This window comes from Notamacropus eugenii, chromosome 1, assembly GCF_028372415.1.
Source record: "Notamacropus eugenii isolate mMacEug1 chromosome 1, mMacEug1.pri_v2, whole genome shotgun sequence".
Lineage (NCBI taxonomy): Eukaryota > Metazoa > Chordata > Mammalia > Diprotodontia > Macropodidae > Notamacropus > Notamacropus eugenii.
Window position 1 is genome coordinate 351,082,351 of NC_092872.1, and position 20,881 is coordinate 351,103,231.

The following is a 20,881-nucleotide window of genomic DNA, read 5'->3' on the forward strand; positions in this document are numbered from 1 at the left end:
GAAGACAGATGATGAAGCATGCTATATCTTACCACCTGATAGAGGTAATGGACTCAAGGCACACATTTTAAACATGAACAATGTAGAAGTTTGTTTTCCTTGACCAAACATTTCAAGGGGTTTTCATTGTTGGGGTCTTTTTTTTTTCAATGTGAGTGTTCGGGGTGGGGAGATGGGAAGGTAAAGGGAGGAACATAAGACTGCTAAAAACACAAAAAGAGGATGATTGAAGATATTTTTTAAATGATGAGCCTTGGTTTGCAAAGCACTTTACATAGGTTAACTCACTTGATCCCAACAACAGTCCTATGAGTGCCATTATTATTCTCATTTCGCAGAATAAAACAGAAGGGAGGACAAAGGGGAACACAGACAAGCAGGACAGCTTTGAAGGTTATAAGCTGAATTCATTATATGCTTAAAAGAAAAAAGACAAGTATTACATAATACATTCTCAGTTTTGTGTGGAATCCTCTTTTTATTTGTGTATAGAAAAGATCCTTTTGTTTGGCACTTTAATTCAGAATAAAAAAAAGAAACTTAAAAACAAGAAAAGGGAGTTTAAGGACATTTTCATTCCCGGACATTTGCCTCCAAGTAGAGAAGGGATAGCAATGAAGGGGAATGCCAACCTTGGAAAAGGTCTTACTAGTAATCCCAAATTTGATAGTTTAGCTTCTAACCAAGGAAGAGAAATTATCAGAATAGTGTGCCTCTAAGAGAAAAAAGAGCATTGCCCATTTGGTTTCCAAAGATGAAGAAGCAGCCAAGAACCAAAATTATGGGAGAAAGGATCAAAAAAAGTCCTTGACTTTGTTCTCTGCTATTATCTTGAGTCATTCAGAGAGAAAGAGCAAGTTCATTAGGAAAAGGATTACCGGTTTAGCAGACCCTAGGTGTGTTTCCTTTCTAGGGGAGAAAACCCTTCAGAAGAAGGTGTCTGAGGAATATAAATGACTGGACCCAATGGAGAACTTAGAGAATTGTACTGATTTGCTTATAGGCTCCTTCAAGTCTTTCGCCTTCTGTACTTTTTTTATGGGGGTGAAATAAGTGTTGTCCTATATCCAATATAATTGAAACCTTGAGCCATGGGTACTGTTACTCCATGTTTGTAGAGATCTAGATTCAAGTATTTAAATGGTTTCCCAGATTAAACTCTGGGCATGGGTATAACAAGCCAAAGAGAGTCACATTTTAGGGTCACCCTCCAAGATTGAATCCAGTCCCTGTAAATTCAGATTATAGAGTTAGAGGTTATTATTTCACATACAAATCAAGGCATAAATTCTTATCCCAAACTCTTAACTTTAGGCAGAACCAAAAGAATTAATAAGTAAAGAAAATGTTTTTGCTCTTATACCTCATCTTTTGTCTAAGAAATTTAGACTCTTCATACTAAAAAGAACTAACTGATGTGATTAGGCAACTAGGTGACAGTGGATAGAGTGCTGGGCTTGAAGTCAAGAAGACCTGAGTTCATATCCAACCTCAGACATTTACTAACTGCATGACCCTGGGCAAATCACTTATCCTCTGTTTGCCTTAATCCACTGGAAAAGGAAATGGCAAACCACTGTAGTATCTTTGCCAAGAAATATTTATGGACAGTATTGTCCATGGGGTGACAAAGAGTTGGACACAACTGAACAAGAAAAAAGAAGAGGAAGAGGAGGAGAAGGAAGAGGAGGAGGAGGAGAAGAGGAAATAATAATAATAGCATTCCCCAACTTCTGCTCAAATTGTTAGGTGGAGCTCCAAAGGGCGGCTTCTACTACTCTCAGATAATATGATAAAGACAATTAATACAAAATCTTCTCCTAAGAAACTGGTCCACTCCTTTGTGGGAGGTCTTGAATTCCATACTAATGAGTTTAAATTTTGATTGGGAGGCAAAGGGCAAATTTTCAACAGAGGAACATGGTTAGATATATACCTAAGGAAAGTTTATATGCCAACAATGCAGGACTGATATTTCCTCTGCCTTACATCATTTCTTGAGCTGAACTGCCAAGCTTTCAAACTCTACTACAGAGAGTACAACTTCAGTGGGCTGGCCACATAGTTTGAATACCAAAAGTATATTTTGCCTAAAAGACTGTTTTACAGAGAATTCCCAGAAAGCAAGTGTTGACATAGTGGTCAGGAGAAGTGATGCAAGGACACTCTCATGGTCTCTCTGAAGAACTTTGGAATTGATTGTGAGACATGGAAGACACTGGAGTACCCATATCAGAGAAAGTACTATGCTCTATGAGCAAAGCAGAATTGCAGTAGGTCAAAAGAGCATGACATGTGGAAATTTAGAGAAATTGTCCTCTCAAATGTTCACATGGACTATTTGTATCCAACCTGTGGTAGAGCCTTTCAAGCTTTTATTGGTCTGATCAGACACAGCTAGACACACTATACATTGACCCCAATATGGTGATGTCATTTTGGTCCTCTTCAGGCATGAAGAACAAACAATAATAAATCTTGACTTCTACCTAGTGACCCATCCTAGTGTAAGGGTTCTATACCCCCACCTCAGTAATCAAATGAAGTTAAAAATGTATGAGCAGGATGGTTTATAATCCTTTATGAGGTCAGAATCTCTTTGATTGGGTCAGCAAGAGACTAGTATGATTGTCTAACCAAACAAACTGATCATGATCTAAGGGCTTTAAATAGTGGAAGAATTTATGTAGTTAGTACAGCAGCAAGATAATCAAGCATTGAGAGCTTCCTGGCTTGACACCTCCTTAAAGAGGCAGACCCTCTATGAGAGTAAAAGAGAGTGAACCCAGAGGGAGTGTTACATTTTATTCTCCTCTGCAGCTGATTATGTCATGGACTAATAGGAAATATTGCATCCAAGAGGAAGCTGAGAGGACACTCTGAGGATGAATATGTAAAATGAAGTGGTTATGCTAGGTGGCCTCTGAGAATCCTTTTAGCCAGTGATGTGATGGTTAAATATTTAACAACCAGCTCTACAGAGAAATGTATTTACAACATGCTTTTTAAGTTTAGTCTGCATTATTAACATTTTGTCTATCACTTTCTTAAGTCTAGACCAGAGATATGCAAAATCCAAACTGACCCCTGTTTTTCTAGGGCCTTTGAACTAAAAAAATGATTTTTGTATTTTAAAATAAAATTTTATTTTATTCAAAAATACAAAAACCATTCTTAGCTTACAGCTAGATTTGTCCTTTGAGCCATAGTTCACTAACCCTCCCCACTCCCACACACACCTTTAGACAATAAAATAACAGATCAAGTTCTGATTTGTAGCTTTTGCTGATTTCCAAGGTGTTAATGCTCTCATGAGCTAGCTCCAGATCACTCTTACTTTTAGCACTAGGGCTATGACAATCATGTGATTCTAGATTCTAGACCAAAGACAGGAAGCTTTAAGATCCTATAAGGTCATCAACCCTTAGAAATCAGAAAAGAAATATAGCTGAGAGGAATTTTATGAAAGTTTAGTTTTGTGAATGGGTGGTGCATTGAATAGAGTATCAGCCCTGGAGTCAGGAGAACCTGGGTTCAAATCCAGCCTCAGACATTTATTAGCTGTGGGAACCTGAACAGGTCACTTAACCCTATTTGCCTCAGTTTTTTCATCTATAAAATGAGCAAGAGAAGGAAATGGTAAACCACTTCAGAATCTTTGCCAAGAAAATCCTGAAAGGGTCACAATGAAATTACAGAACAACAACAAAAAAGTATTTCTCGTAATGAGGTGCTGGGACTGTAACTTTGGCCATCGGTGTTAAGTTTGAATTCACTTTCCCCAGAGACTTTATATGTTCAAGAGGAGAATGTGTTTCCAGTTTTGGAAAATGATTCTATAATGATGATCTTTGTTATACCCTCTTAGTAAAGGCCCTCTCTAATAGCTAATTATATGTGACTGATAATGAACGGGGTGTAAACCAGATAGGGGCTCATAAGCAACAATACCAGAAATCCCAATGACACGGGTTACTCTTAGAACTCTGAAGGAAGTAATAGTATGCCCATTAGGATAAAGGTTAAAGGAACGAACTATGTCTCTAGGTAAAGAGCACTATACTTTCATTCCTAATGTAAAGTAAATTTGGTCATATTGAATAATTTTTTAGATATATTGCCATAATTCTTTTGTTGGTATTATATTTAATACTTTTACATTTGTATTCATTAATGGTATTAGCATGTGATTATCTTTCTCTGTTTTATCCCTCCTTGCTTTATGAATCAGGAAATCATTTGAAAATGGTTTATATGCCATGGAGTTTACTTGTACTTTAAGTATTTAATAAAATTCATGTGAAACCATTTGGTCCTGGAGTTGATTTCTTTCTCTCTAAGTAATTTCATTTATGGCTTGCTCAATTTTTCTATCTGAAATCAGATTATTCAAATTATCCAATTTTGTTCATTTTTGTTTTTTTAAACTTTAATACTTATTTTCATCCATTTCACTTAAGTTTTTAGCTTTTGTCATATAATATAATCATTTCTGATAATGTTCTTTATTTCTTCTCAATTTGTTTTGTTATTTTTTAAAAAATTAGAGAAAATCAAATTAGCTAAAGGTTTATCATTTTGAATGTATTAAAGCCCGACTCTTTCGTTATTCCATTTGAAAATGTTTTAATCTTATTTATTTGCCATTTAGTTTTGAAAATCTCTTTGATGCTTTATTTGGACTTATTATTTTGATGGTTTAATTTTTTTTTAGTTGCACTCTCAATTGATTGTCTTGTTTTTCCTCTTATTAATAAAAATCTTCAGAAATGTATGCTTTCCTGAAAAGACTGCTTTTACAGCATCAAACAAATTTTGGTAAGTTGTCTCATGTTTGTTATTCTTTTTAATATATTTTTTTAATTTCTGCTATTCAAATTTTGACCTACTATCTAAGAAAACAGATTTTCTTTTTATATTTTTATTATTGCTTTTTTTTATATCTTTCCCCTCTAAACTGCCCCACCACTGAATCCTTCCTTGTATCAAAGAAAAGCATTTAATTAAAGTCAATTGACACAGCAACTGAATCTGACATTGTATAACGTAGTCCCCACCTCTCTACTGAGAGGAGAAAGATGTGTTTCTTTGTCAGTTCTATAGGACCAAGATTGTTTGTTATAATTTATCAGAGTTCAACTGTGTTCCAGTGTTATCCTTTATATAATTGTGGTCATTGTGTATAATTTTATCTTGCTTCTGCTCCCTCTATATTGCTTCATGCATCGCTATGTTTTCCTGAATTCCTCATATTTGTTGCTTATTATGATAGAATATTTCATTATATTTCTGCCCCAGGTTCTCTACCAACCTCCAATCTTGCATCTCCAACTGCCTTTCAGACAACTCAAACTGAACGTCTAGAAGCATCTTAAACTCAATATGTCCAAAACAGAGAATTATCTTTCTCCCCAACCACAGGTTCCCAAAATGGGTGATACTGCCCCCTGGAGGGCACTGGAACAAAACTGGGCTGTGGTAGTAGTTTGGGGTACAATTGTAGAAGGGGAATGTGTGGGTGGGGGGAGGAATATTGAATAAAAATAAGGAGACAGTGGAAGCATAAGGAAAAAAGAGAATAAAAATTTTGAAAAACTTCATACATGGTGTGTAAGAGAGTTAAAATCACAATGATTACATTATTTTCCAAATGAACACACAAAATGTAAGTTATAACCAATCAGTGGTCAAGTCCACTGGCAGATCTTAATAAGCAAGTGTTGGCAGTCAAGGCCTGTTGTCAGGAAGTCCAACATTCATTGGCAGAAATATGTGAGTATAATTACTTGTTTACAATACAATACTATACAGTTACATGATACGATATTGCACCATCAAAATTTCAATGTTGGAAAAAAACAAATTTACAGTAAATTATTAAATTTAAGGTGCATCATTTTCATTTTATTAAAAAATTTTGTTTTTTGAAATGACTCAAATTTCAAAAAAAAACTATTAAAGGGTTAAAGAAAGATTTCTAGGGAGGTGCTGAGTAATGTTTGTTTTGAAAAGGAGGCAGGAAGCCAAATAAGTTTGGAAACCTGTACCTAAACCAGGTACATGTGACCCTCTAGGGTTTCAAGTGTGGCCCTTTGACTGAATCCAAACTTTTTGTTTTTTGAAGGTTCCCTACCTCTGGTCTACGCCATCAACCTCTCCCCACCACCTTCTCTATTACTGTAGAGGGCAACACCATCCTTCCCATCCCTCAGGCTCACAACCTAGGAGTCATCCTGGATTCCTCACTATCTCTCATCCCCCATATCTAAGCTGTTGCCAAAGCCCATCAATTTCGCCTTTGCAACATTTCTTCTCCTTCTCTCCTCTGACACTGGCACCATTCCAGTGTAGGTCCTCATCACCTCATGCTTGGACTGCTGCAATAGCCTGCTGGTAGGTCTGTCTTCTTCAGATCTCTCTTCACTCTAATCAAGTCTCCATCCAACCACTAGAGTGATTTTAAGAAAGCACAGTCTGGTCATGTCATTTTCCTACTCAATAAACTCCAATGGCTTCCTGTTACCTCTGGGAGCAAATACACAATGCTCTATTTGGCTTTCAAAGCCCTTCAATACTTTGCCCCCTCCTGCCTTTCCATTCTTCTTACCTTACCCTCTGAACATGTATTCTTCAATCCAGTGACACTGGCCTCCTGGTTATTCTATAAACAAGACATTGTATCTTTTAGCTCTAGGCATTCTCTCTGACTGTCCTCAGGTCTGGAATGCTCTCCTTCCTCTGCTACAACTACTGACCTCCCTGGCTTTCTTCAAATCCCAACTAAAATCCCCTTCTAGAGGAAATCTTCTCTAACCCCTCTTAATTTTAGTGCTTTCCCTCCCTCACTTAATTTCATATTTATCCTTTTTATAGCTTGCTTTGTATTTATTTACTTGCATGTTGTCACCCACATTTGAGTGTAAGTTCCTTGAGGGCTGGGATAATTTTGCCTCTTTTTGAATCCTCAGCACTTATCATGATGCTTGGTATATATAATAGGTGCAGTAGGTGCTTAATAAATCTTTATTGATTTATTGAAAACCAACACTGGATTCCTGGTATAAATCCAATTTGGCATCAGCATATAATCTTTCTAATATACTGTCATAGCCTTCTTGTTAATATTTTATTTAAAAATTTTGTGTCACTGTTTATTGAGGATATTGTTCTACAGTTTTCTTTCTCTGCTTTGTTTCTGCCTGATTTAGCTATCAAGTCCATATCTATACAATTGAAAGATATTGCAAGGGTGCCTTCCTATTATTGCAAAGAATTTGTATAGTATTGGAGTTAATTATTCTCTGAATGTTTGATAGAATTTACTTGGAAATTAATCTAGTCCTATAGTTTTTGTTTTCTTTAGGAGTTCATTTATGACTTGTCCAATTTTTGTTTCTGATATTAGATTAACATAGTTCTTTTGTTAGTCTGGATATTTTACATTTTTATAAGTATCTCTTTCCTCTAAAAAATACTTGTAAAGATATCAAATAAATTTTTAAAAACTTGATCAGTTCCATGAAGACCTACAACATCTTCTAGAAATAACACCCAAAAAATGTCATATCATCATAGGTGAAAAAACAGATGTCACATTCATCATAGGTGATTGTAATGTTAAAATAAGAAATCCAAAGATAATTATAATAACATATAAGTTTGGCCTTGGAGTTACAAGATGAAGCAGGACAGAGACTGATAGTGTCAAGATGCCTTACTGGTCATGGCAAACACTCGTTTTCTACAACCCAAAAGTCAACCCTACACATGGACATCACCAGATAGTCAATATCGAAATCAGATTGATTATATACTTTGCAGTTAAAGATGGAGAAGATCTATACAGTCAGATAAAACAAGACCTGTGGCACAAATCATAAGCTTCTTATTGCAAAATTCAAACTGAAATTGAAGAAAGTAGGGAAAATCATCAGACGGTACAGACATAACCTAAATAACATCCCTTGTGAATGGAAGTGACGAATAGATTTAAGTGATTAGATTAGATTAGACTAAGTGACAGTGTGCCTGAAGAAATGAGAACAGAGGTTCACAATATTGTGCAGGAATCAGCAACAATAAACATTACAAAGAAAAAGAAGAGCAAGAAAGCAAAATGGTTATCTCATAAGGCTTTACACATAGCAGAGGAAAGAAGGGAAGAGAAAGGGAAAGGAGAAAGGGAAAGATAAACACCAATAAATGGAAAATTCCAGAGAATAGCAAAGAGAGTTTAGAAGGTTTTCTTAAATTAGCAATGCAAAGAAGTAGAAGAAAACAATAGAATGGAAAGACAAATCTCTTCAAGAAAATTAGAGATATCGAGGGAAATTTTCATATAGAAATGGGTATGATAATAGACAACAATGATAAGGACTTAACAGAAGTAGAAGAGATTAAGAAGAGGTGGTTAGAAAATTTAGAAGAACTATACAAGGAAGATCTTAACATCGCCAATAACCACAGTGGTATGGTTAGTGATTTAGAGCCATACATCTTGGAGAATGAAGTCAAGTTCATAGGAAGCATTTCTAACAATAAAGCTCATGCAGATGATGGAATTCCAGCTGAGCCATTTAAAATCCTAAAAGATGATGCTGTTAAAGTGCTGCACTCAATATGCCAGCAAATTTAGAAAACTCAACCATGGCCACTGGATTGGAAAAGATCAGTTTATGTCCCAATCCTAAATAAGGGCAATGCCAAAGAATGTTCAAATTACTAAACAGTTGCACTCATTTCACATGCCAGCAAGATTGTACTTAAGATTCTTTTTTTAAAAATAATACTTTCCCAATTACATGAAAAATGATCTTTAACATTCATTTTTAAAAATTTTGATTTCCCAGTTCTCTCCCTCCATCCTTTCCCTCTCTCCTGCCTTAGACAGTTGATCATCTTAAAATATTGCTGTTACTGTGTATAGTGCTCTCCTGGTTCTGCTCACTTTCGCTTATCAGTTCATGTAAATCTTTTTATGTTTTTCTGAAATCATCCTACTCATCATTTCTTGTACAAGATTAAAAGCTAGACTTTGACAATATCTGAACCAAGAATTACCAGAAGCGTAGGCTGGTTTTAGAAGGGACAGAGGAACTAGAAGCCAAACTGCCAACATTTGCTGGATTAGGGAAAAAGCAAGAGAATTCCAGAAAAGCATCTACTTCTGCTTAATATGTCAAGTCCTCAAAGAGATGGGAGTACCAGATCATCTTGCTTGTCTCCTGAGGAACCTATATGCGGGCCAAGAAACAACAGTTAGAATCATACATGGAACAACTGATTGGTTTAAGATTGGAAAAAGGAGTATGACAAGACTGTGTATTGTCACCTTATTTATTTAACTTATAAGCAGAGTACATCATGAATGAATCAAAAGCTGAATAAATAAAAAAGTGGAATTAATATTGCCAGGAGAAATACCTACAATCTCAGATATGCAGATGATACCACTCTGAAGGCAGAAAATGAAGAAGAATTTAAAAAGCCACTTGTTAAGAATGAAAGAGGGGAGTGTAAAAGATGGCTTGAAGCTTAACAAAAAACAAAAAACAACCCTAACATCTTGGTAACTGGTCCTATAACTTCCTGGCAAACAGAAGGAGAAGAAATGAAAGCAGTGTCAGATTTTATGTTCCTGGGCTTAAAGTTCACTGCAGACAGAGATTAAAGCTATGAAATTAAAATACTTGATCCTAAGAGGGAAAGTTATGGCAAATCTGGATAGTATATTAAAAAGCATAGACATCACCTTCCTAACAAAGGTTCATATAGCCCAAGCTTTGGTTTTTCCAGTAGTAATGTATGACTGTAAGAATTGAACTATGAGGAAAGCTGAGGACTGCAGAATCAACACTTTTGAATTAAGCTTCTGGAGAAGACTTTCGCGAGTCCTCTGTACAGCAAGGAGATCAAATCAGTCAAAACTTAAATAAATTAATTCAGACTATTCATTGAAAGGCCAAATACCTACGCTGACAACTAAATACATTAGACACATAATGAGAAGACAAGACTCACTGGAAAAGACCTTGATGTTGGGGAAGATTGAAAGGAAAAGGGAACAGCAGAGGATGAGATGGATAGACAGTGTTATAAAGCAATGAACATGAGCTTAGACAGATTTCAGAAGATGGTGAAGGACAGAAGAGCCTGGTATGCTGTTGTCCATGAGGTCACAAAGAGTGGGACACAATTGAATGACTCAACAACAACATCTCTTTCCTCTAAGTTATCCATTTTGTTAGCATTTTATTGGGCAAAATAGTTTCTGATTATTTCTTTTATTTCCTCTTCAATTATTATGAATTCTCTTTTTTTCAATTTTAATTGGAAAATTTTGGTTTTCCTCTCTCTTTTTAAAAGTCAGGTTAGGTATGTTTATCTGTTTGTTGGGTTTTTTTTTTTTAATAGTTCTTAGTTTTACTGACTAATCAAATGGTCTTTTGCTTTCAATGTTATTAATCTTTTCTTTAATTTTTTGTAGTTTCTATTTTGTTATTTAGTTAGATTTTTTTTTGCTTTAAGTTTTTGAAAATTTCATGTCCCATTCATTGATTTGTTCTTTCTCTCTTTTACTGAAGAAAGTGTTTAAAGATAAATTTTCATATATATATATATATGTATGTATAGCATAAGTTTGAGGATGTTGTCTTCTTCTTAGATAAAAACTTCTCCTGTTCATATCATTTATTTTTTTTACCCACAAGGTCCTTTTTTTATTAGTCTCTATTACTTTTTAATTCTTTCTTTAAGAGCTCTGTATTGAATGTAAATTTTATCGCATTGCATAACATATATAACATTTCTGCTTTTTTTTTTTTTTTTACATTTTTTCCATGAGAAATGTATGCTTCGATACATGGCCAATTTCTGAAATGGTACCATACACAGATGAGAATTATATAAATTCCTTTCTAAGAGAACTCACTTTCAGTCTTCGAGATGTCAGACTTCATCCTATGCCTTTTTGTAAATTCTAAAACACTCTAACTGTTCTCTGTTTTATAGATGTAGTTGTAGCAGTCTTGCCTTTGTTTTCTAGAGATTCCAATTCATTTTGTTTTACTCTGTAAATATTTATTTACTGTATTAATGCCTTTTTAAAATTTACACTCTCCTTCAATCTTTGTTTGTTTTCCTCTAAAGCTTTTCCTGTAAAAGTTGCTTTCTCTTCTCTACTTTTCTTTTTGTCATTGTTGTTTAGGTTGGTGCTTTTGTCACTGTTTTGAAGTGGTGAGAGGATAGTGGGCTTATTCGTGACCATTCCTTCAGCTATGTGGCCAGAATTCTATATCATTTTTTTCCTTTCCAAGCTCCAGAACTTCACTATAATGCTTGCTCTACATTTATTGGGTATTTCATTCGTGTTTGCTAAATGGAATAAGTGTTCTATTTCTTCAGATACTAAAGTAGGTGGAATCAACATTCTTTTATTTTGGGTCCCCAGAAATTACTACTTTTCATAGTTTGGTAAATCAATAGCTTTGGATGGAATGGAAGGGGGAAAAAATCGCTGACTGTTGTAGTTTCCATCAGAATTTGAAACTGAAGAACAATCTGAGGACCACCAAAATGAAATAAGCCTCTTCCCCAAGCTTATCCTTCTAAATGCTTTTTCACCACCAAGGCAGATGCCTTCAAAAACATGAGTCAGAAAAACATTGTGACAAATGTCAGAATCCTTCAAACCATAAAAGCAGTTTTACCTGAGATGTATTTCACGACTTGATATAAGAATTGGTGAGTAGTACCTTCCCAGTGACAATTTTCACATAAGAAGTGATGTAAACGCATCATCAAGGAGGCAGGATGAGAATGAAGATGAGTCTCTATGATTGGGAAAGGAAGTGAGTCAGTCATGTAATGATGTAACAGATGCAAAGGCCAGTTGCCAAATTGGCATAAATGACATATTAAAAGAAACAGAAGAAAACCAAGAAAATGTGAAGGGGCTGTATCAGGTGAAAGAAATACTGCTACCTATGGGATCATGAATCCTTTGGAGTATAGAATGATGAGAAACAGAGATTAAGTTGTCATGGCACTTAAACACACATTATCTCATTCAATTTTCATAAGTTTATAAGTTTACCTAGATGAAGGTTCTGTAGATATAGTGGCTATGGATCTATAGGACTCCTACTCTGATTTTTCTGTGTATCAGACCTGTTCTATTTTGTGATCTTATCCCTGGATTATCTTTCTGTTTCCACCTGCTATGTGGACAAAAGGACCAATACTAATTACCCCTTCACAGTGGTGAAGTAGTGGTGGTAGTATAGAGTTGCCTCACTGAAGAGGAAAACTAGCTATTCCCTCTCTCTGGCCCTCACTATTGTGTAGACAGTTACTCTTTCTCATGAATGTGACTTTTCCCTCAGGTATACCACCTTCCACTCTGCCCTTCAGGCAAGGAAGAACGAGGCTCTTTGACCTACTTTGGTATTAGAACTATTTAAGAAGGGAGTTGTCCAAGGCCACTGACTCAGAGGCAAGCTTCCTCATTTTTATTACCAAACCTCTCCTCCCACTACATTGTTAGCTCATTTGTGTCCAGGGAAATCCAAGATAGTACATATTCATTTTTATCTCAGGCTTGGATGAATTTAATATATCATCAATTTTTAAAATCTCTAGTTTTTCTCAACTCTCCAGTAAGTAGGAATCTTAGTGACTGGAAAGAAAATCTCCTTTCTGTATATGTAGCGGACCATCACCTTCCTTTCAGCTGTCTGAAGAAATGACATAAGTACAGATCCATAAAGCAGAGTTAACCAGTTTTATCTTAATACTGGCTTTTAGAGCATAGATGGATAGAAGTACAAAGCAGGCCGTGAAAAAATAGAGATAAGCTTTGGAATGGATAAGCTTTCCCAGGAAAGACAGATAAACCAACATTCTGTCCTGTGTCCTGGTAATCTCACATTGCTCAACTATAGTTTTTTTCCTTCTCGTCTCACCCCGGGTGATGCTAAATCTTCATTCCCTCTTGTTCTTCCTCTGGTCATCACTGTAGTAGAAGCTGCTGGGACCAAAGCTGTGACATAACGGCTGAAGCTCCTTGGGCACAGAAGCCGAGTCAGAAGTTGGCCAGAGCCCTCTTGCCTTCATTTACCTTTGCAATTCACTTGCAATTTTTCACTGATAGCGTAACCTCCATATGTAATTCCTCCTGCTCCTCTCTTATTCCTTAAGAAAGGGCAGGACTGGGCTCCCAGGCACAGGCTCATGGCTCTCCAAGATTGAAAAGATAGGCATGATTACATGCTGCTGGTTACACACCTCTTTGGTTATAGCTAGATTTCTTTGTGTAAATAATGCTTGCCTTACTCTTTCTGGGATCCTCACAACAAAATAAGGGAGTTGGATTTGATGACCTCTCAGATGGACAAAATATAGAGATCATGAGTAATGATGATGTCCACAAATGGGAAACATGTACGGAAGAGCAACCTTTGACACTGCTTGTCCTCTTGTGATATCCTCATGCTGTTTTTTGATGGATGTAATGTCCTGGTTGGCATTTGACTTGACTACTTTCACTGCATGTGCTTACTACAGGGCATATTTTTGTTCCAGCTGGCTATAATTTTCACTGTTTTTAGTTACTGGTTCACCTAAAACTATTGGCTAGGATATTATTATGCTTTTTGAGAAAGAACCAGAGCCCTAACCCTAGAATTAGCAGAAAGACTATTCTCTTACAGTCTTGACTATAAAGTTTGCCATCTCCCAAGCAACAGGATCTCAGCTCCAGATGCCTTGACTCTCCCTACATGAAAGGTTCAGGAAACATTGTCCTTGAATTCCCTCTCTCAAACTATGTAGAAGCAAGTGTCTCCTATGGTAGCATCAATGGTAAGGGACAGAGTAAGGTGAGAGAAATTCCTTACCCTTGTTACACTCTCCAAGTAGAAGTAAGAAAAGAAGGGTGAATCCTCAATAGCTCTTTCCTCCTCCAAAATTAACTCTCAAGCTTAGATTTTCAGAACAGATCCAGTTTGCTTTTAAAAGGTCAGCAAGGACATGTCTGATGCTAAGCTAACCAATCATCAGAAATTCTCTGATTCCCATCAGTTCCCTTCTTCAGATGATCAATGCCTTATAATATTATCAGATTGTTTAGGAAACTCCTTTATGGTGTTCTTTTTTTAATTAGGTTGTTTAGGAAAGCTCTCCAATTTGATCAGAGACTGCCCTGATCTACCTCCTCTGCACTATTTTAAAGGAGACAACAATCATTTAGATATAAATTCTAACATGTCTTTTATTAATGAAAATTAGTATCAATGATCTCACATTTCATTAATTTATTTATTTATATGTTTTCATAAATATGGATATGACACCTATATATACTTATATTCATGGCTACAAAAGAGCCAATGTCAATAAACCATTTCTAACCATATTAAAACACCTGCAGAAAAATTTTAACTACTTACATATAGGTATATTTAACACATTAGGGCATAACGTATTTGAAGATTGTACTGCTGATATTGCTTCCCCTGCATATAACATATTTCCAATAAAAATAACTCATATTTATGTAGCCTATACACCCAATTCTATTTCATCCTCACAAAATTCATTTTAGATGAGTAGTACATCCTTTTATGGTTAATGAAACTTAACCTTAGAGAACTTCTGACTTGTCTTGGGCAGATAAATGGTAAAGCTGAGATATGAACTGGGTCCTTTCTCCTACCACTCGTCAAGGCCTGATAACAAGTTTTCTATTTTAGTTATATATAAGTATAGATTTTGTCTTCTCTACTCACTTGTGAGCTTGTTGAGGTCAGGGACCATGTTTATTCATCTGTCTATTACTATCAACAATGAACACATAAACGTGAACAAAATATTTGTGGAATTGAATTGACATAATATTTGTAATTTTTTTCATGTTAAGTACATATATAGGTTTTCATCTAAGTCAAGGGTCTGTAATCTTTTTGTGTCATGGACCCCTTTGGTAGTCCAATGAAATCCATGCACACCTTCTCAGGATGTTCTTAAATATGTAAAATGCAAGGGATTACAAAGGAAACCAAGAATAATGAAATACAATTATTGAAACATAAAAAACAAAACCAAATTCATGGACCTCAGGTTAAGAATCCCCAAATGTAATAGGACCTGTTTCTAAGACCTGTCTCTGTCCTCTTTCCTAGCCTTTTCAACTTAATAGGCCTATTAGCTATAGGATTCCCCAAGACTAATGGCTCTGCTGTGTTACTTACAATTCATCACTCTCCCCCTCCCACACAAAGGAATAAGTTCACACATACAAATGTACAGCCTATGTTCTTAAACCACTCCATGTGTCTGCTTGGCACAGAGGTAATTTCACCACCTTTCAAATGTTTAGATAATCTCTTGCACTATAAAATGCAAGATACAATCTGTGCAATGGTCAGTCCTACCTATATGTATTATAAAAGTCTCAATATTATAATCCTCCACAGGGTAGGAACTATATCTGCTTATATAATACCCTTAACCCAGCCCTTAAAACTATGATATGCAATTGGTTGATAATATCTGGATCTGTACATAGCAGATAGGAACAGAAAGCTTTCCTATCTATTTATTTTCCTTTTCCTGTCCTTTTGTTAAGAAGGGTCAGAGAGAAGCACATTCAGAACAGCTTCAGAACATGAGGAAGATAAAAAACAGTGTTTCCTGGAATTATGTGTAGTCAAAGTTTCTAACAGAAGACAGCAGCCACACACAAACCTGGAAGCTGGCTCTGGAGGCGACCAGTTTGACAAATAAACTTTCCCAATGGCAAGAGACTAAAAATGGGTGCCAAATGAAACTGGTTGAACGGATCAGGGATGCTAACGCTGACTTCACAGAAGTTTCCAATCTGTCACTCTAACTACAGAGATCCTTTGCCTTGGCTTGTTCCATTAGAGTTGGGAATATTTAGAGGTGAATAAGACCCAAACTACTCTTTGAGAACAGAGGAATGTGATGGTACTCACTGGGAATTTCGGTTATGATTACTTCCTATTTCTTTACTGTTCATGTCTGTTATGCATAAGTGTTGTTATATTTCAATGCTACAGGGAGACATAATTTGCTAACACGTGAGTCAACTGAATTCTTTATAAGTGAGCCAACTAGAGTAGTTTCTCAGAGCAAAGGTAGGGACAACATGAGTCAAGGAGAGTGTTAACCATTGAGAACCTACATGACAGGAATTCAGTCTATCAGAGGTTAGGTCAAACACCTGGCTTATGTGTAAGTGTTGCCTATTTAAACTGTGGGAGTGGGGTTCTTATCCCAACTCTCACTTGCATGCTAGCAGAGCAGGTTCCCAGGAAGCGGCTATATCTGCCCCTCTAGAGGCAACCTTAAGAGGATATGGGATTTATTTTAATGCTAGTATCAATTAACTTTTACTAAAGGAATTTACTAAAAAAGCAAGAATCAAAATATAAAAATATCCCTCCAAATCAGGTCACATTCTCCCCTTTATGACCTTGGTTCCTGGGGAGAATGGGTTCAAACTTAAAACAGTTACTATGTTTTTGTTTCAACAAGTTAACTTCTGAATGGGTATAACTCCTTTACTGCAAAATAAGGCATCTGAGCTACAATATTGATCCAGTGCTGGGCTGGGTCAAGTATAGTATTACTCAAGTATATGCTGGCACACTGGACTCCACTGCCTGCCAACTCTAGTATAGATTCCCATCAATGGACTTTTTTCTAGCCTTTTGAAGTCTCACAAGACTATATATCAAAGGAAAGGTAAATATAAGAGATAGTTCTATCCAAGACACAGACTTGCCTAGAAGGTCATAAAATCAAAGGTTATCAGGAGGGTGGGAATGAAGGAAGAGAAAGAACATTCCATGCCCTTCCCCCACCCCAGTCCTCCTGAGCTCAGAGTTCTCTTACACCTGGTGGTCAATGGAAGAGAAAAAGAGCAAGTTTACAGCTAACCAAAAGACTCCTCTTCACTATGTAATAATAAAACAGGACACAGCCACATAATGCTCGCACATGCTCTGAAGTGGAGAGCCAGTGAAGTGAAGACACTCATTTCCATGTTATCATGAACTTCTAGAAGATATCCCAGCCTTCTCATGGGGGATTTTAATAGGCAGAGTGTACTATGCATGCTCCTAAGGCTTTTGTTTGCCAGTCCATTTTTAATACCTTTTAATAGCCATTTATAATAGCACTGACCATTTTATTATATAAAACACTTTCATGATTCTCACAACTGCCCTATGAGGTAGAGTAGGCATCACTGTGCCCATTTGACAGATAAGAGAAAACAGGAAGAAGAAAGAAAAGTTTCAAAATTAATTGACCAAGACCATACAGTGAGTGTAGTAGACCTTTTGGAATCTAGGAAGAGAGCCGTAGCTTATACTTTAAAGGGAACTTACCTAATTAAAATTTAATGGTATTAAAATAAAAGATGGAGGTAGCTGTGGCTTAGCAGAGAGAGAGCTGACCTTGGAGTCAGGAAGAACTATGTTCAAGTCCTCCCTCTGACACCTACTAACTATGTTACCCTGGGCAAGATCCAGTGGTATAACAGTAAAGGTTTGACAACAGGCTCTCTAGAGAAAAAAAAATACATAACATATTTAAGCTTAATCTACATTATTGAAATTTTCTCTGTCACTTTCTTCAGTCTAGTCAATCAAAAAACCAATAAATCAAGCCCTGATTTGTAGTATTTGACAGTTTCTGAGATGTAAATGCTCACAGTGAAAATTGAACAATTAGCTCTTGTGAGTTGCTAAGAGTTGGCTCCAGTGTACCCTCAGCACCCTCATCAACTATCTAAAACTCAGAGTTACAGCACAGGTACTAATCTTCATTGAGGAAGCAGTACATTTTGCCAATAAAATGACTGAAGAATTCATGACCTTTGATCCAGAGATTCTGCTACTAGGCTTATACCCCTCAAAAGATCACCAATAAGAAGAAAGTCCCTATATCAAGCATGGGGAACCCATAGCCTCAGGGCTACATATGGCCCTCTAGGTCCTCAAGTCCTCAGCTTCACAGAACAACATTTGGAGTTGGTCAAAGGGCCACACTTGAGGACCTAGAGGGTCATATGTGGCCTGAAGGCTGCAGGCTCCTCAATTCTGGGTTGTTGAAAGGCATAAAAATATCCCAGTCACATGGACTCTCAGACTTAGTAGATGCCCAAAAACATGGAAGTCACTATATACATTGATGACCTACTAACCAGATGGAGACAAAGGAGGCTACATCCAGACAAGTGAAGTGCTATTATATTTTTGTTGCACATTCTTTCTGTGTTATGAAAAGTAAACCTCCTTTGTTACATGTTCAGCACATTGCAAATAATTCATTTTGTCCCAACATCAATCCTGAACCAAGAGGGATTAAGACATAAGGGCCATGTTCACAACATTAAAATACTACTTTACAGAAAACTCATTCAAGGCACGTGCTCACATAGTGGTAAGAAGCAGCCGTGCAAGCACACTTTCAGGGTCTTCCTGAAGAACTTTGGCATTGATTGTGAGACATGGGAGACACTGGCACAGACCATCTAGCATGAAGTACCCACATCAAAGAAGGTGTTGGGGTCTATGAGCAAAGCAGAATGGCAGTAGGTCAAAAAGTAACGTGAGATGCGCAAATTTAGAAATATTTCCTTTCCAAATCGTTATGCAGACTGTTTGTGTCCAACCCATGGTAGAGCCTTCTGAGATTGTATTGATCTCCTCATACACAGCTGGATGAATTGACCCCAATATCATTTTGATCCTCTTCAAGGACAAACAACATGACTTATAGCAACTCTTTTTGTGGTAGCAAAAAAATTGGAAATAAAGTGAATGCCTATCAGTGGGGGAATGGCTAAACAAATTGTGGTATGTGAATGTAATGGACTATTATGATGCTATGAGAGATGATGAGCATCATGAATATAGAGAAACACGGAAACATTTATGTGATCTGATATGAAGAGAAGGAAGCAGAGCCAAGAAAGCAATACAGCAATTTAGATGGGAAGAACCACACAAAGTGAAAAAATCAAAAATGAATATTGCAAAATTACAAGAATAAATATGGCTCCGCCAAAGAGATCTCCATTCTACTCTTTTGCTGAGGTAAGGGAGGTAAGGGATATGCATTTATATAATGTTTACTATGCTAGGCATTGTACCAAACAGTTTTTTTAAAATGTTGTCTCATTTGATCCTCATGACAACACTATGAGGTAGGTACTATTGTTATCCCCATTTTACATTTGAGGAAACTGAGGCAAAGAAACATTAAGTTGACTTGCTCAAGGTCACAGCTAATAAATGTCTGAGGCCAGATTTGAATACAGGTTCCCCTGACTCCAAGTGCAAAGTTTTATCTACTGTGTCAGAGGTCTAGAGGTGAGCTATATTTCACAACTTTTTAGACTTTTTATGTATTGATCAGTTTTTGCTGCTTTTTTCTTCTTTTAAAAAATTCTTTGTTATATAAGATTGCTCTCTTTGAGGGGGAAAAGGTTAGGGATACTGGGAGAAATTTTGATGATATGAAAAACAAGACATCAATAAACATTTATTTAAAAAAACCATTTTAACCCTAAATGTTACAGTGTCGGTTCTGATTCATGGTGGTGGAGTGGATTTCCTCATCAGGAATTCCCCACATTGACAAAATCACAGATATAGTCCCAGGAATAAACAAATAAAGGATACAGCAAGGACAGGCACCAGCTGGTGAAACAGATACACAGGATACCTTCAGCTCCGATCTGCAACGTGCTCAAAGGAGTCCATTTAGGAGTTGGTCAGATGTCAGAAAGACAGAATGATCCAAGAGGCTTCTGAACATGCAGGATTTTCCTGTCATTTCCTCAGGAAGACTAGGGGAATCAGAAACCTCTGTAAATGCATGAATCTGAGGGTTGGGGGCAGGAGAAACCATAAAGCCCTCCACATTTATCAATCATGAATAAGCTAAATTGGCATGCCGACAAGAGCTGAGGCTCAGTGATTATATCCAGAGACTCTAGTCATTCTAACCTAGAAAGAGAACACAGATTTCTGAACTCCCATACCAGCACTCTTTCCACTAAATCATGTTTAACCTCCTTTTGATAATGATAATATTATTATGGGAATTCACCACTTTCTTGTCATAGGTATCCTGGATATAGTCCAGCATGTTGGATCGCTGAATTATAACATCCTGAGGCTATTGGAGTGGCAAAGGAACATGTAACATCAGAGTCAAGGAGACTTATAGTAACCAACATGCCTAACCCAAAGGAAAGAGCTCTGGAATTTAGAAGCAGAACGCTTGGGTTCTAGACCTTGCTCCAGCATTTACTGGCTATGTGATCACAAAACAAGTTGCTCAATCTCTCTGTGCCTCAGTTTCCTTATCAGCAAAATGATGATAATACCTGCACTGACCTCACAGTCTTGCTGTGAAGAAAGTGCTTTGTAAATAGTAAGGTGCTATATAAGTGTGAACTATTTTTGTCTGTGTCAGCCCTCCTGATTTGACAGATGAAGAAAGTGAAGCACAGAAATGAAAATATTACTTGTTTAAGATCACTGAAGTGGTTGGTGTCAGAGCCTGAACTAGAACCCACTTCTTTAGACTCCCGATCCAAGGCAGTGTCTTCAACCCTAGAGAGTGCTGAAGCCCTCTAGTACTAGGGTGAGACCCCAGGTTCCACAAAGGTAGAGTTATATCTTTGCACATGATAGACATTGTGCCTAGTAGATTCAATAGATGAATGGCTGAATGGAGAGAGCAAAAGAGACCAAGCTCATTTGTTTGTTTATTGTTTTCAAAGGAAGATCTGTACCCATGGAGAGAGAAAAACAAACTTCCTGTTACAAACATGTATTGT

At 36.7% G+C, this 20,881-nt stretch overlaps 1 pseudogene; it reads left to right on the forward strand.

Annotated features, from left to right (window-relative positions):
- Positions 1-4,037: 4,037 nt before the first annotated feature.
- LOC140517591 (uncharacterized) lies at positions 4,038-20,678 on the forward strand (annotated as a pseudogene).
- The last annotated feature ends 203 nt before the right edge of the window (positions 20,679-20,881 follow it).